Source organism: Daphnia carinata, chromosome 6 (genome assembly GCF_022539665.2).
Source record: "Daphnia carinata strain CSIRO-1 chromosome 6, CSIRO_AGI_Dcar_HiC_V3, whole genome shotgun sequence".
In the NCBI taxonomy this organism is placed as follows: domain Eukaryota; kingdom Metazoa; phylum Arthropoda; class Branchiopoda; order Diplostraca; family Daphniidae; genus Daphnia; species Daphnia carinata.
The window spans coordinates 6252040-6269944 of NC_081336.1; the positions used below are offsets into that span (position 1 = coordinate 6252040).

Sequence of the window (17905 nt, forward strand, 5' to 3'; positions counted from 1 at the left end):
GGAGGAACTTTGTCCCCAAAAAAAACAAACAAAAAAACTTGATGACGGATGAATGAATGAAGACTGTCCTGAGGGATTTAAAGGTATTCAATTAGAATGCGGTGAAGCAATTCCAGGGCTGAACAACAACCTAGCGAGGATGCTGTAGTGGGGCTTAACAGTTCATTGCCCAATATATTTTTAAGATATAGACAAGTGCAGGTAATGATCAACACCCTCAAGATCACTTGGTGATCTGGAACTTGTGGCTTTTCGTTCCTTTACAAGAACAACTTCTTGCTCAACTAGGTAAAAAAAAACAAGGCCATGTACGAAGAAGACAAGAGTACGTTGAGTGTGAATTTTATGTGCCAACAATTGCCATGACAACAAGATATACTAGTTGATGCCTATAGGGATTCAATCTCTCGTGCGCTTAATTGTGATTGTTAAGGCTTTCACGCAATAACTGTTTATTGATGAATCGGAAACAAAAAAAAAATAAAGTAAAACGAATGTTTGAAAAAATTCTTTTAGAAGAGCATCCAAAGTTTTGTTGGTAGGTTGCCATAGCGTATGTCGATGCGTAGCAGATAGCGTCGTATCAATTCAATCTATTTCGATGGATTTCCTCATTTTTGGATCAAACGGAGCACGGATCAATCTAAATGTTTTTATTTTCATTTTTAGCTCGGTTTTCCTTCTTTTTTTTTTAACCATTGAAAGCCTAAAGACCCATCGGATGAAAGGCCAAAATCTAAGGAGAGGAAAAAAAAAAGAAGAGGGCATGAAAATAAAAGAACGTCAAGACTAACTCGGATGTTTGCCCATCGAGATGGTTGCGCCCTGACGCCCGGAACGGACTGACGGACGGACGTGTGGACGGGCGCATTTCCCGTGCAGCTATACAGCCTATAGAATGGTTGCTGCCGCTCGACGAAGCGCATATATATATCTATACAGTATATCCCCTGACTTTTTCTGCACAGGCTTCTTCTCTCTCTGTGCCAGACTGAGATTCGTTTGGGTGGATCAGTCGGGTCCGCTAAGTCGGACCAACGACGCGCACAAAAGAAACATTGGCGGAGAGATGGAACGCGTCTTTTTCATCGAGAATTCAACGAGCTATAAGGAGAAAACGAAGATACGAGAATCGATCGAACGAGGCCAGGAGAGAGAGAGAGTCACCAGGTCGTCATGGCAACAGAGTCGCCAATTTTCTCTTGTTAGTCTTCATCAGTTGAGATTCTCATAGATCCGTCCTTTTGTGCGCTGAAAGCGGCCTCTCTTCGTTTGTTTTCGTGGTGTCACTTGTCTTTTATCCTTATACTAACACGTTGAACAAGAAATCGTGTACGTGTAACCCCTCTAAAAAATGAACCGATTTTAAACGTTATTCCAATCATATTTCTATGGATAAAAAATGCAAAATCACGGAAAGTCATTAATCAACTCGTTGTACTTTCACTTTGGTTCCGCTTGTGTAACACAAATCTGTGAAACCATGCTCGTCAGCTGTGAGCATGGTGGCTTCAACATCATTAGAATGTCCTTCCTTTACACCAAAGTGTGGGGGGTTAAAGAAAGAGAGATTCCAACATTTATCAAACCACAAGTAGGACGTTGTCGGGGAATCAATTTGTTCGTCGCTCTCAAACACGGCCGTTGTCAGGTTGTTGATACTGTAACTGATGAAGCTCGTATATAAAAACGCACTAGAATCCAACTAACCCCCCCCCCCCCCCCCCCCCCCCACTGGGTTGCCGGCGCGATCGTCAATTAGGTATCCAGGTTACGAACTCGGCTTTCATTCCCTTGACTACCATCTAGAATTTCGACGTCTACATCATGCTTTTGCACTTATAAACTCAAATCATCTTTCACACTGTTTTCAATTCTTTGCCAACGAATTCTTGTCGCAGTTCACGTGTTGTTCATCGGTAATTAGAGATTTTAGCCCCCCCCCCCCCATTGCGATGAGTATACACGTCGTCACTGTGGCTAATCAATGTAAGAGTTGATTGGTTCAATTGACGGTATATACGACATGAGCTTGTAACACTATAACGTCCATAGGAAAGAAAGGCGAAACGTCTCGCTGATGCCTCCTCCCTTGACTCGATGAGTTTGATGCCTCGATATATAACAGCCTCCTCAAGTCTTGTTCATGAACACTCGTTCTTTGGAAGACCCCAGCCATTATTGTAGTTCCTCGAGGATACGGCGAATGGTAAACAAAGACACAGAAACTGTTAAAGTGTCAAACAAAATATCGACGAGCCCTGTAATGATGGGACCGTGATGGGCTTCAGTTTGGGCCCGTTCGGTAGACAAACACGCGTTCAGACACCATCATCCGTGTACAAACACACACACACACACGAAAATACAAACAAACAACAGACTAACACTCAGGACGAGTGCGGCTACTCAGGTCACGTGATATCCTTTGCCTTTGTTAATAGACTCGACAAGAATAAGAGCACTATTCTCTTTTCTTTCTTATTCTTTTTTTTTTTTTCAGCAGGCGCCAGTGTGCTCTCGATATTTCTACGACGAAGGTTATTAATCGTTCGTTTTGGCAGGATCGATCTTCACTATACAACCCAGCCGTCATAGCGTACATAATACATAAAATATTTTCGTAGGCTTGTCTGGGGACGCGGACCTTTTTTTTATCATCTACTCTGCTGCCTACGCCACGCCCCTTTTCTTTACCCTATTTTCCCCCTCATCATTTTTTTTTTCTTCTTCTTCTTCTTTTTCTTCCCTTTTCTATCTGATGCAGCTAATTACAAAAGATGGAGCTAATGAACCGTCATATGATTGTGTCTGCGTCTGTAGATGTGTGAGGCGAACGCCTGGTGAGAAGCCGTCGAGCGGGACGAAAGAACAAACGAGTATGTAACGCATTCACGCCAGCATTGGATGCCACGGCGCAGAATCTAGCAGTCAAAAAAAAAAAAAAAGGGCGAATGGGGCTTACCGTCTATCTGTGCACAACGCATCGTGCGAGGGAGTCGGGTCTGCACAAGGCTATAACGAAACGGTTACTCGTCTCTTCGCCAATCAGTCGGTTGCGCGCTGGTCCACGTGTTGGATCGTTACCGGAGTAGTCTGTGACAGTCCATTACTGCGTCCCTCGTGCATTTCCATACTATTTCATTTTTCATTTTGTCTCTTTTTGGGACTTGTCATTTCAGCCCGATTCTGTGTGTGCCCGACATTTCTCCTCATTCTGTGAATCACAATTTTTAGATTATTTCTTTTCTTGGTTTGTGTGTGTGTTTGTGAGCCAGCTGCAGTTGTTAAAAAAACTAAGTGACATTGGCAGACCGTTGAACTCGACCAACTCGTGTCAACAAGACCTTGTGTGTATCCCGTACGTCAAGAGAAGTGAAAAAAAAAAAAATAAGAGAACGTCGTTGGCGTGTGTGTGCGTGCATCACGCCAATAGAACTGCTCCGATAACACAACACAATAAACCGAAGCAGCAGTGGCAGCAACAGTAACTCAAATATTTACATAAAAAAAGGAGCACAGCGCAACGCCCAAAGGCTCCTTTTTTTTTTTTTTTAAATAAAAGGCAGCTAGAAGCGGGAAACAATTGTAATATTTAGAAGAAGGCAGGAGGAGCGGATACAGGTAACAATCATTTCGTATGCATTTTGTTGGAACTGGCGCACGCTAAGTGAGTTTCGCCGTTTGAATGAATTGTGCCTTTTAAACTGCGAAATTGCCTTGCAACATGGAGATAATGAAAGTTTTGGTAAAATGAAAATGCACAGAACAGCGAACGAGAAAACGAAAATGAGGACGGCAGATGAGATAGGCGGGCAGAAGCTTCATCAATACAGTATATACCTCAAAAGTTGCGCAAAAAGTTTCCACGTCTGTTAACGAGTAAACTAAAGGCGGGTCGCAATAGAATGACGCTCGGGCGCACTTTCATCACTAAATAACAAGAGAATAACGCCAAAAAGCGCTGACAAAAAAAAAAAAAAAGAGAGGAGAATATGGAAGGAAAACTGGGGGTGTGCGGCTATTCAGTTGAAAACTTTACATACAACATGCCATTAAATTATAAACTTTATTTTAGTGTATCTATAAGTTGGTTTTACGAGTTGGCGTTGTGCTTCGTGTGTGCGCCCACTGTTGGCGCTGCAATTTTCCTATCATTTGATGATCGTCAGGCACTACGTCTTTTAAATAATTCTTTGAACGTGAAATCACTATCTAATAAGAACGATGCGCAAATTGCCAATGGTCGAAGCCTTTTGTTTGTAGACTAGCACGGCTTTGCTCATTTGGGCCTACATTTGGAGCCCCTTTTCGCCTCCGCCTTCTTCTATATAGACGACTGTGTTTTTTTGGCTGAATTAATTGGGAGATTGTTTTCATTGCTACACTAATTAGTCACTAGTGGGGGCGGAAATGAGTCAAGAAGCGAGGGGCCTGACGATCTTTACTATTGGTGTGGGATTGTCTCATTGGGAAAGGTTACAATACATTGTTAATAGACCTAATTAAGAAGAGTGCATCAACAACCTGAAATGTAGGGCAACAATTATAGTAGTCTATAAAATAGAATTTTTAAATAATTAAGAAAAACAGATTAAAACTATCAAAGAAAGAAAAACAAAACTCCCACTCGAGAACGGGGTAGGGGGGGGGGGGACTCTTACTGGACTCTTATACAAAACCTCCAAGATTAATAAATGACTCGGCGAGTTTTCAAGGCTCGTAAAGCGAAAGCAAAGAGTCTCAACATGGAAAATTCATCCACCATTTCCCCACTCTGTCTCTTTTCCTACATTTCTTTTCTTTCCCTTTTTTTTCTGTTTGATATGAAACTCACGGGAATGAAGAAAAAAAAGCAAAACCCCATTAGGGAATATGCAGAGAGGCCTCTCTCTCTCTTGTATCGTGTATTGGCTTTTATAGACTTTTCACGAGTCTCATCTTAGAAATAAAAGCAAATGGAAAAAAAACGGAAATGAAATACTTTATATTATACATAACCAGATAATTAAGCAAAAAAAAAAAAAGAAGAAGGAAACTGAATTTCGATGACGAAAAAAAGGAGAACATCCAAATAGCCCATCATCTCTTTATATCTTCGGGTCGGTCGTCTATGGCAGGCGCTCGCCAGTTGCCCACCGAAGTTATTCACGACGCCCATCAACTCCCGTAAAAGCGCAAACTAGCGTGAACAGCGCGTATATATATATATATATATATATATATACAGGAAGGATGGGCGCAGTCTAGCTTACACGCGTACAGCCGCACATCTTATGTAAGCGGCCGGGGGTTTTTCTCCCTCCCAAAAAAAAAAAAAAATAAAATAAGATAAAACAAAATAAAATAAATATAGTGTCGTCTGTGTATATCTATTTCATCTGATACTGCCGCGCTGTACTGCATAAATATAGGGTCTATATATCTCCGTTGTATGCAGTACATTCATAAGAGGAGCTTTGATCAATTCGGTTGCTTTTCGATATCGGGTGCAAAGAAAAAAAAAAAAAAAAAAGACGATGGCACCGTTGACTTTCGTCGCAGACGTTAGGATATGGGGCGTGTGCAAGGGCAATTCTGCATGTCAAACGAAACGGAGGTCGCATTTGACAACGCTGTCACGTCGCTACTGATTTTATCCTCTTCTCTCAAGATACTCGTTTTCCTTTTTTCCCGCGGTTTTTTTTTTCTTCTCTTTTTTATTTCCCTCGTCCCTTCCATCGGTGCTGTATAGTTTTGTTCTTTTCACGTTTGCAACTCCTCCCTAACGTATTAGCGGAGCGGCCGAGTCCAGTCAGCCTTCCTCCCCCTTCCTTGGTACTGTCATTATTCATTATCATCAGATCATTCCGGTCAATTGGCGCTTCGTTAGAATTTCATTCAGGATTAGCGCGCCGAAAGGCCGTTCTATTCTGATGGCATTGAAAAGGAACGAATCCGAAGCAAATTCAATTTTGCCCAACGTCTTATCCCTTACTTTTTATGGCGTACTTTCCACGTGTATAAGATTTCAACTCGATCCAAGTCCAACACCCGCCTTACATAATCAAATAAACCCATAAAAAAAAATATATATAGGAACCCGCCTGCTGCAAATGGAAAAAGAAGGTCCTACTTCGTCTTCTTTTTATTATTACACTACGGTTTTCTTTCGTATTTTATTTTTTTTTATAACGACGGCCCATAACACCCGAAATTTCTTTTTACGTTAGATGTGGTAGAAGACGTCAGATTAGTGGGACAGCTTCAAGTAAAAATTGCAAAGAAGAAAAGACGAGACGCAGAGTGTCACTGTAATTGTTTCTTTTTTTTTTTTATTTCGTTCTTAATTACGTGCTCTTCTCTTTCCATAAAATGACGTCCCAACAACTGCAGTACGCTCTTTTCCTGCTAATTTTTTTTTTTTTTTAGGATGTTTGATAAAAATGAAATGAGGCCGTCCACACGGGCGCTGATTGCAAAAGTTTGTTTTTAAGCTGTTCGTTCTCCGAAATACTCGACGTGTAAATAAATTGTAAAGGTTCGTCATTATTCGAAGAAATAGAAGTTTTATCTACAACTTGCTGCTTCCAATCGAATGATTATGTGATTCTCAAGAACTTCGCCTTGATGCAAATTCATGTGGGCGTGTCGGAACACACCCAGTCCCCTACAATTTCCAATCAGGAAAAAAAAAAAAAATGCCACCGGCCGAAAGTTTGGTTCGATTCATGATCAACATTTTCATTTTCCTTCTAGCCTGTTAAAAGAAAAACAGAGTTGGGGTTAACCAAAACGATCAGCCACCGGTTTCCTTTTTTAAAAAGAAAAATCCTTTAGGAAACTATCGATTTGGGAAATAAATTTGAACTAGTCAGATGAAAAATGTAGGCCATTGCTCTTCTTGCGGGACAATCTTGCCTTTAAAAGACACTCAGGCCGATTTCAAATAATCTGGAGCAAGGGCGTTCTAAAAATGATTCATCCCATGTTTCGAACTGCACGGCTCATGATTCATCTCGACTATGGAAAGCGAACGATCCTCCGAAGTCTTCCAGCCACTCGCCAACTAGGCTTATTGTAATAAATCAAATAGCTTTCTCCCTTTTCTCCCTTTTCCAAGATGACAACCATTTTTTTTTCTTTAATTTTTCGATACTCCAATACTGAATTTACGAAGTTTTGCCTGTCATGCTTAGGGTCCCTTAAAAAAAATTCTTTTGCCCCTCTTTTTTTTTTGAAGCAATAATATCACATTAAATGTAACTCTGTTCCAGTATCGTTGCGACTCAGTTGTTGTAGAATTCATGGAAGAGTCTCCTGTCCTTCCATTGATTTCTTTATAGAATCGAATAGAAGAACGCAAGGAGAGGCTTGTCTGATCCGCACGACAACTCACAAAGAACATTGAAATTTCCCAAAAAATTAATAAAAAATAGGGTAAAAAAAAAAAAAAATTTCTTTAAAATCTGCAAATGTTGTGATGGATGGCAAACAGATAAAACCTCGATGAGGCCGAACCGAAATGGCCTTCAGCCTTCAGAACAGCACTCGCACGCCATTTGCTTTTTTTGTCCCGTTGCGATTGATTTGATCCCAAAAAGCCGTCACATATTTTTATGACGCGTAAGATATTGCGAGAAATGATAGACAGCACAAGGATAAGATACAAAGCAAAAGAATGGATTAATTCTGGCTTCGCCACTTGAGTGCATCGTTTTGTTCGTGCCCGGCATTTGCTTTTTATTGGCAGCGGCCAATCACCGCCTTCGCCATAATCCTCTTTCATATGGAAACAGGCCGCACCCGTCAATAAAGTGGTTGGCCCATGGTTCGTCGTTATGCGCAGCTTGATCCTTGCTGTTCTATGGCCAGCCGGTGGGGAGAGAGGCTTTTACTTGAAATCCCATACCTCGCCTCCGCAAAGAAATTTTCTTTTTTTTGTTTGTTTTTGTTTTGGTCTGAAAAACCACCGGCGTGTGAATCCAACAAGTCCAGAACACGCACGGGGGTTTTAATCCTCTGATTGTTGTCGCATTTCATTACTGAGAAAGCACGCATACATTAACAAAACAGGGGCCTACTTTCATTCCAGATAATTAATAGCCGCAATTCTATCCGTCAGGTGATTTTTTAAAATATACAAAACTGGAATTCATTAAAAAAAAAAAACTTTGTTTTCGCCTATCAGAGTCCAGGTTGTCTTTACTTTATTTGCTCAGCTAAAGAAAAAAAATTAATTCATTAACGAATTAAAACGAACTTTTAATAAAAACAAAACACACGCAAAGGGAACATAGCGAAACAATAAAGAAAAGGGGAACTTACTCCGCGTGTCTGTTCAAAGTTTTTTTTTTTTTTTTGTACTGTCGTGTGACGTTGTCTCCATATTCTAATTCAAAAGTTGCTTCATAAAAAAAAAAAAAAACGACATGCAGAACTTCACGATATGCTGCTCTGGCGAGCAATCCGTTTGAAGCAAATGACTTTTTCTGGATTCAAACCCGCCACAAAAAAAAAAAAAAAAGAAAAGAAAAGAAAAGTTCAAACTGTACTACGAGAAATTCTGGCCAGAGGTTCTCGCGCTTGAACTTCAAGTCTCCTGCGGGCTCAATTTCCTTTTCGCTGGTATTCTTTTTGGGCATAATCATATTCGTAAAGACAGCGGCTTTTTTCCTGGAATCTCGTTTTCGTTAATGGCGGCGTTTCTTAGATGGCGAACCGCTGGGCTAACAGTCGGTTCACAAACCAATGCGATCCCAAAGGCGCAGACTCGTTACGTCCTTTAATGACATTTTTTTTTCCTACTGCTATTTGTTAATTTCCTCGTCAATGCCAATGAAAACGTTTTACTTTCCCTTAGCAACTGAAGGTCGAGTTAAAAGTGCTGCTACTCAACGTAAATGTACGAAACAAAACATGCAATAGACAAGGGAAATGAGAAACGCGGGTCGAATTTCATGTCAACAAAAAATGTTAAACGAACAATACAGTGAATGAGATTGTATGTATAGAAAACGAAATCGGATGCTTACATGTCTCTTGTGCCACGTCTGATGATTAGTACATCTTTTATCTCTCGTCTTTGTCTATTGAGCCAAAATAAAAAAAAAAAAAACGCAAAGAATAGTACCCGGCTGTCTTGAATATACGCTGACGATAGACATAGAAGAAGCCGAGAGGTGGATTGGCATTGATATTCAAGATGAAAAAAAAAAGGGGGGGAAAGAAAGAAGCAAAAAAAAAAAAAAGAAGAGACAGATCTGCCTCTTATTCTACTCGTCACCGGAGCGCACACGTAGGCAGAAAATGACAGAGTCAATATTCTCAACTTGCCTATATACACAGCAGAGAGGCAGAAAAATACGAAGCGTCACCATAGTCTGAACAAGTTTCAAATCCCATTTCCTACATCTAAAAAGCCGCAAAAAAAAAAAATCCATTGCTGTTCAGAATTTCTTTTGTGATTGACTGGTCTCCTTTTACGAGTAGAAAAGGATATGGATATCACCAGGCAAAAAAAAAAAAAAAAATTCCATCGCATGTGAAGTAATACATTTTTGCAAAATATATGTTTGGTTCGTGAAAAACGAAAGAAACTACACAATCGAAAACGTATGACGTGTATACGATAAATCCTGCATTCTTATACACTTATCATTAGCTAATCAAACTTGAATTGAATACCTATGCTAATTTGGAATCCGTCGATATACGGTGCATCGTCTGATTGTCAGCATCCTGAATGTCCCATTTGAATGTATCCCATTGTTTGTCTTTTAATTTGGTAATACGAAAAGAGAAACGTTTGCTCCTAGAAAAACCAAAACATTAAAGTGAAAAGAAAATGCGGTAGCCGCGATGTGACGCTATGCCTATACCGAAAGGGGTTCGTTTATAGGCGTCGCTTAGCGTTGCTGACATTCCTTCATTCTTGTCGCACATATTCGAGCTTGTATTGTTGTTGTCGCGCCGATATGCCGATGTTTTTTTTTTCTTTTCAGCAAGCCTAAACAACATCCACCTCGCCCATGTAAAGAAGAAAAAAAATGTACGTTGTGAACGCGAAATGTCAAAACTCTGGCGCTTTTTCACTTAAAAAAAAAAAGTTGGAGGCCGCCGGTTACAAAAAAGGGGGGGGGGGAAGTTGTGTTAGGGAATGGTTCGCTTATTTTAACATCCCCTTTGAAGTTTACGTTTTCCAACCTTTTTCCCCAAGCTAGAAAAGCATATTTTCGTCTGTTCTCTGACTTTTCCCCCCCTTTTTTTTTTTATTTTATTTCCCCACTCCGAAGCTTTAGGCAATTTTCAAATGTTGATAGGACGGCGTCTATATTGGTAGTAAAAGATTGCGATCCATTCTTTTCCATCTATACATTTTTCTATCTCTATCGTTCGTTCGTCCTCCTCCTCCTCCTACACAATGAATAAAGTAGAGTAGTTGCTTTTTTTGGTCCCTCCAATTTGGGGCAATGTTTGCTCCCTCTTGTTCATCATTTTTGCTCCCCCTCGTACCTCTCTCTCTCTCTCTCTCTTTTTAAATGGACATTTATGTTCAGTGGATATGGGGCTGCTGCTGCTGTTGCCTGGGCCGCTTTCTATTTTTCTTCCATCTACCCGTGTCTGTACGTACACATAGCAAGCCTCACCCTCCCTATACTCATGACAGATGGAGAGTACATCAAACTGTGATTCTATTTGCTTTCTGGAACGGGAGAAAATGGAAGAGGGTGCGACAAGAGGTCGAGATATCCGAAACACGGCCCGCCTCAATGTTGCCCTATCGCCTCTACGTATTTATTGATTTTTTTTTTTTTCGTTCTCCGCGTCTGTTCAAGTGCAAAGAAAATGAGAATAGGTAGAGGGCTATAAAAGCCTCTATGATGTACAATGCATTTTACACAGGTCACAGTTGAGATGAGGACCACGTCGGCTTGTTGGAATAGGATAAAGCTTTCCCCTTGTTGAACATTCTTTTTTTTTGTACTGTACGTAATGCCTTTCTTTTGGGTACACAATCATATGTGTGTGTATGTGTGCTTTTAGCTCGTTAGCTTGTCAATATGGCTCGTTATATACATCATCTGTTGGTACAAATATTTACAAAAGTGTAGCCAAGGGAGTAGTGATACGATACGAGACTACCTGTTGATGAATCAGCGGTAACATTCACTATAATAAACGAGAAATTAATTATAAAAATAAAGCAGCAAAACGCGATGCGAGGGATATGAAAGTCGATCATAAACTTTTCGAGTATCATGTTTACTCCTCTCCCCCCGGTGCTGCGAACTAAGTCTGCTATACACCATATTTCTATGGTAACCATTGTTCCACAACACTGAGAAATTCTGTGGCTCATTGTGTTGCTGTCTTGATTAGAGGATACCATTCGTGAAGTGTAAGAATACTTTGTAGTGATTGTTTATTTACGTCTGCAATTCGTTTTTGATTCTTGCCTATGTCAAACATGGTAGGCAGGTGGGCAGACAGCGAGTTTCTGCACTCCTTTTTCCCGGTGAATCCGGGGGATATTCAAATTTCAAATGTCGAAAACGACGGGGTTTTTTTTGAAACCCCAATCCCTGTTTAATTTATACAAGTTGAACGTCTCATCGGAATGACTACGTCGCGCAAAACGAAACGTTCGTTCCCTTCTCCTTCTTCTTTGTCAAATGCAGGAACGATATCGCGTAATCTCATCGTCATGACGGGCCAAGTTTTGTAACGTCGCTTCGTCACGCCTTATACATGCCATCCATTTTCTCACCTCCCCTCATCCAAGGGGAACGATATCACCCCCTTTTTTTTTTTTTTTGAGAGTCTTTTACATGCAAATGACGCCGTTATCTCCCCTCCGCCGCTCTGAGGCTTCCACCGTAGCGGCAAACTTCCGCTGGATAGAGTAGCTACCAATCAAAATCAAATCACAATGAAACACTCCGGCAAAGAGAAACGACGACAATTCTTATACGAAACTTGTAATGCCTTCTTTGCCATCGCACGTCTCCAATCAATACTTTCAAATTAACGAAATAACTCATTGCCCTATTTGGATTAGAAGGTCTTCTAATTTACAAACGAAGGCAAAACATTGTCAGCCGATGTGCGGAACACATATCTAATCAATTCCAAATGGCTAAAGCAATAACGTGGCTTCCTTGGCATCGCTTGAAGGAATTCGGTTCGATACACCACGCCAGCACGGAACCGAAAGAGTTGATTAGATGGATTCGTTTGCTGACGGGGAGACATTTATCGATCTCGGTATTTTTCTGTTTGTTCCCCTTTTTTCTTTTCTTTTCTTTTTTTTTTTTTTTTTGATCATTCCTTTTCTACCCTTTTTTTTTCTATCCTCATCTTGGAAAAAGCTTATTCTGGAGAGAGTCTTGGAACGCGACGTGCTGGTCCATAATATTTATACATGTAGTAAGATCTCTTCGTTTTTCCTTTAGAGGCCTGGACGGCTTGCTGGTGGGTCCACTGTGTTTGTGTGTACAGAAGAACTTAGCACTCGGCGAAATTTGTTGATACAGTTGGGTTAATCGAAAGGGAATGATATTGAATGACGGTGTTTTATGGGCGTTTCCTTCTCTCATTTTTTTTTTTTTTTCTTCTTCTTCTTCTTTGCGCTCACAACCTTCTTCCGTATTTAGACACAAACAAGAAGATCTGTCATCTTCTTTTTTTTTCTTTTCTTGCTGATGCTTTTGGTAATGCCGCATTGTGCTTCTATAGTCCCTTCTGTCTACAAAAGCGAGACTTGAGGCGATTGTGCTCATCGCAATGAAGTTTTATTATTGTTGGCGGCTCCTAGGTGATTTTTCTCCTGTTCCACAGAGAGTGGGAAGACTTTCCCACGATGGCCTACGAGGGTTCACATCTTGTTGCTATCGTACTGTAGCAGACAAAGGAGGGAAAACAAATATTTTTATATACAGTATACAAAAGCCTGGAGCAGGTTGACGGAGAACAACCATCGTGTTCCAGTGCTCGACAAAACAACAATAAAAAAAAATGAAGTATTATTAATATTTATTTAAAAATAAAGAAGGCACTCACCTTCGTACTAGCGAGCCAGTCAAATTTTAAAATCCATTTTCATTCTAGAATGCAAGTCATAAAACAAAATCCGGCACTTTAATCGCATACTGGAATTTAAAAAAAAAAAGAAGGAATTCGTTTATTTTAAAATTTGAAATGCCTTTGTTACATCTTAAACCGTATACCTCCCCCGCACTTTACGTCATCCGGCCAAAACCTTTTGTTCTCAGCTCTTTAAATCACCCGGCTGGAAGGATCGATTCTAAACTGGGCGTCCACGTCCTTGCTGCTGTTGTTGTCACCAACGAGGCAAAAAGCAAATTGAATTGACTCTCTACGGTTTGATTGCCTTGGCTTTTTACTACCCTGTACGAGCGTCTGGTTCTTATAGCCTCGTTTTCATCCTCTATCTAACGCCACACTCTCTGCCGAACTCCATAAGCCGTAAGTCGACGCATCCAGCTAGTGAAATATTCACTTCCATTCCTCCCCATACAGACACACACACACAAAAAGAAGTCTGACATAGACGGTCGTTAAGACTAGACGAGTGCGAGCGGGGTACTTATACTTGCCGAGTCAAGAGGACATTCGATAACGGCAGCCATGGTTACGTGTATTATAGCCACCGGACGAGATACGCGTATTGCATTGAATGGACTCGGTGGAGATCGACAACACAAAATGCAAACAGTTACCATCCGAGTCCGCATCGATGCAAAACAGGGTTAGCTGTTACTCGGGCTTCACTTGTCACATTTCCATTGCTAATGACTCGAAAACAGTTGAAGCGCTGAAAGCATCAGTACTCTGCGTTGTCATGGCAACGAAAGTAGCACAGTAACATGTTTCACTCCACCCCACCATTCATTGAATTCAGACTGTTTGATCCACCCACCTATACTCACTTGAGCAGAAACGAACTACATGCCGTCAATCTATAGCATCTTTTGACGTGAACTACACGAACATGTATGCGTTTTTTTTTACGCCAGATGACTGACGTTGATCCAATCAGCAAGTTCGCTTACCTTTTTTTTTTTTTTCTTGGTTCTCATCATTTTCGCGTGACACCACTGGAACTTTAGCTCCAGTCTTTTTTTTTTTTTCGTCTGTGTGTCTAACTTTCTCTTTTGGCGATGGAAATAGATCACATCCATCGAATCAGCATGTTTCAATTTAGGGACTGTCAGCTTTCGAGACATGTCAAGCTCAATCTGCGGAATGATGCACTCTGCAAACGGTGCGGTACCACGTTTTTATTTTTTCCCATTTCCTTCCGAAAAAAAAAAAGAATCCCATAGTCGACATTGGCGACGTTGTACGATAGAGTTGTAAAACACGCATCAATCGAATAAGAGGGAAAAAGAGACAAAGAGAAATGAAGAATAGGGAGAACTGCGTAGAGAATAGAGAGATCGACACGGTCTATTTAGCATTGCAATGCCTTTGATGATGAGCCTCGTGAGTGGGACTCAAAGTCGCAGTTTCTTAATAGTAAGGCCCCCCCCCCCTCCTTACTCCCTGACAGAACACCACATCTCGGCTGCAATATTACAAACGTCTTCTGTCTTTCGGCTTTATTAGTAGCCCAGGCAATGAACTTGTTGGAGCCAACACACTTTGAGATTTCTAACGAAGGCGTCACGGGGCGTCTCGTTAATCAACCGCGGAAGCCAATCAACTGCGAGCCGTTTCTCGGTGAATATCCGGGATATGCCGTCACCTTCATTTGAGTATTATGCAACAAACAAACCAATACCACGTTCACCGTACACTGTACACGAATCTGATAGTTTTAACATTGGAAATTGGCGATGTCATTTCTTGAAATAGAAAATCAAGTCTGAATCGGAAACAGTGGGATGCACTCAACAGCGTCCAACTTAACGAATAGATCGATGCTCATTTCCCGTCAGTCCGTGAGAACAAGCAGAACAAAAAAGAGATAATCCCGCAAGTAAAAAGAAAAAAAGGCGAATGAACCATCAAGAAATCTTATTTAAGAGTTCCAGTAGTATAAAGTGGCGAGATTTATCCAGCCAGCATCTGCGTCCTTTCTCTTTTTTTAATATCTACTTTAGCAGCAGAAGGGAAACAACCTCTTTCTGTTGACGAGCGGTCCCTCTCTCTCTCTCTCTCTCTCCTCCCCTAACTACACCCTAACCTCCTTTTAAGACTCGTCTAGTCTTCCATACCGACCCAGTCTCCGATCTCAGCTGTGGCGATTCACGGTTCACTTGCTTGCCGTCCCCTTCCCGCCGACTTAATGCAATTATATCTACGGGGAAAAGCGGGTGCGGGATTGGACACGGACGACACAACATGGAAGAAGCGACGTGAACGATCAATTTAGAGTCCTTGATCTTGTCCCACACCCGTTCCACATATATATCTATATATATATATACAGCCCATGCTGTTACTATGAAGGAAGAAAATGCTACACGGGCTATAGACGGCAATCCGTCGCCACTGATAGATATATTCCACGTAGATTGCGCAGGAGATCACGAATCACGACCACCAATAGGTTTATCTCACTCCAACGAATCTAATATCCCTTTACATCTTTTTTCTCGAAACACATTAATAAAAAAATACACAAACAAAATATATTCCTTCCCACAATTCACTCATTGTTGGTTTAAAAAAAATAATAATAAGTGCTCATTTTTCGTACATATATGACCTAAATGTATATTTATTATAAATAGAATGCCTACGTGAATGGGGTTTTAGTATTTTATCATATAAATGAATGGCAAAGGAAAAAAAAAAAAAAATAGGGTCCTGAAAGAGCGCTGATATCGCAGCAAGACAGGAAGGCAAGCACAACAATAGATGGCCCTCCATCCCGATATAATTTAGAACCTTATAATGGCGTAAGCCTATTAATCTTCGTCAGCCAAGGATCCGTCTGACTCCTGTTCATTGTTTAACTGCTTTCCTAAACGTGAACTTTCTTGTTTGGCAGAGGGGGATTACATATGCGTGCGTTTACCCGATGTGTGTGTGTGTTTGGTCGCTACCAACAGTTCGCCTGGGCCATTCTTCGTTCAATCTGAAAGCCTCAAAACAACATAACGACATTTAGCAAAGGGCTTTGTTTGATCCACTTTCTCCATCACGTTTCAGCAAGTTCCACATCATCAAAAGCCTACGGAAATTTGAACGATCAACGGGCTGTGGTCGCTCGGTTGCCTAGTTGCCAAACCCGATGCTTCGAGAATATTGAACTTAGAACTATCGGTGGAGAGAAAAGAGGCTGAAAAGAACAGCGATCGATAGACGAAGCGAGATATATATGTATAAAAAAAAGTGGCTGCGTGCATTTGAATACAAAAGGCTCAGCATTGACAAAGTGTCTAGCAAGTGCTCCAAAAGAAAAACCGTCCAAAGACGTCTGGAGTGGCGAGGCGGGGTAAGGGGGGGGCAACGGGTCGGTGAATAGATGAGAGAAAATTCGGAAGACGGATGCCCGTGTCGTTTCGTTCGCCCTTACGTGAATCCCTCCTCCTTATTTTTCGCTGGATTTGCATTCACTCGAGTGGTGCGAGCCGTAAAGCCCCTTATCCCTATGCGTGCTGCATTGCTTTCTGGATTGCTCTCTCGCCATTTCTCGCTCACCCAGGGCCCACGGAGAAGAGGGGAGGGTGAAAAAGACAGAAAATGGAAAACGATGGGTAGACCTGTAGTCGATATCTACGACGTCCAGCCAATATGTTGGTGGCCCTTGCCCCCCTGTGTCTGTATGTAATCCAATAGGTTACATCACTGCATGTTTTATGTGTCTATGCAATATTGACACTGTGCATAGATAAGGTTGAAGTGCACGCATTCAGCCGTATACGTAACCAACGGCTGTATATTTGTTTAGTAAATAGTTCGGAACGCGTTTCCATGGCGACTGGCACACACACACGCACTTAGAGATAGCCGCACTGGTACGCGATTGGGCTGCACAAAACGTATGCACCCTGCGTGTAACTAGAGGTTTCGCTAACACACACGGCTCGTGCCTTCAATGGGATTCTTTTTCTTGTTCGTCAAGCCGTGGAAGGCGTCATACTACTCCCGCTTTTCCACCCTAAGTTATTACATGGAGCTTTAACACGTCTATCGTGGCCGGGGGGACGTGCCAACTTGCATTATTAAACAACGCCACGACGTGTCACGTTTGAAGGGCAAAGCGAAACAAAAATAACTAGCCTGCTGGCTCAAGCTGATTACAACAAACACGGCTTATACGATGGCCAACAAGTTGAAAAAAAAATGCCTGTGAAAAAGGGAAAGAGAGAAGAAAGCAAAGAGAAAAAACAAAGGTGGGCAGAGGGGCAAACATTGATCCCACTCACTGCAGCCTCCTAGGCTGACTGCTGATCCCCTTATTTTTATTTGAATTTTCCCCCACTTCCTTCCGGCACAAGCCATTATTTTATTTACGTATACATTTTTTTTTTGTTCTCTTTTGGCCTTCCAACATCAACGTTTCCCCGTGGTTCCTTTTGTTAACGTTTTTGTTCTTTTTTTCTTCGCCGCGTGAACAAAAGAGCAAGTTCGATGGGTGCCGTTGCGTAATTAGTCCTGGCACAGTTCACTTTGGTTTATTTCATCCATATTTGTTTTAGTATGGTGCATATCGTTAGGTGGGAAACATAAAAAGCTTGTATGGAATATATATCCAAGCATCAATTATAAGCGAATGTTTGCGAAGTGCTGAACCAAATGCGCGATAATAATTCGGCATTTTTAAAGAAATAGCCCAGTAACTGGTGGTGTTTGCATTCACCGTTCTAGTTGAAAGCTAAAACTCACTTGAATACGCGCAATAGTTGGTTCCATTGTAAAGAGCAAATATGACATAAAGCACAATGATAGA

The 17905-nt window shown here is 41.3% G+C and overlaps 1 protein-coding gene across 2 annotated transcripts in view; it reads left to right on the forward strand.

Annotated features, from left to right (window-relative positions):
- Window positions 1-3097: 3097 nt before the first annotated feature.
- The window catches only part of LOC130702286 (thrombospondin type-1 domain-containing protein 7A-like), a 28530-nt gene continuing 13722 nt past the window's right edge, over window positions 3098-17905 (forward strand). Inside the window, exon 1 of one of the 2 annotated variants that reach the window (XM_057523955.2) lies at window positions 3098-3624. The gene's annotated coding sequence lies outside the window, so the exon portion shown is untranslated. The remainder of the gene's footprint in view (window positions 3625-17905) is intronic. The other variant, XM_057523953.2, reaches the window with a different exon arrangement.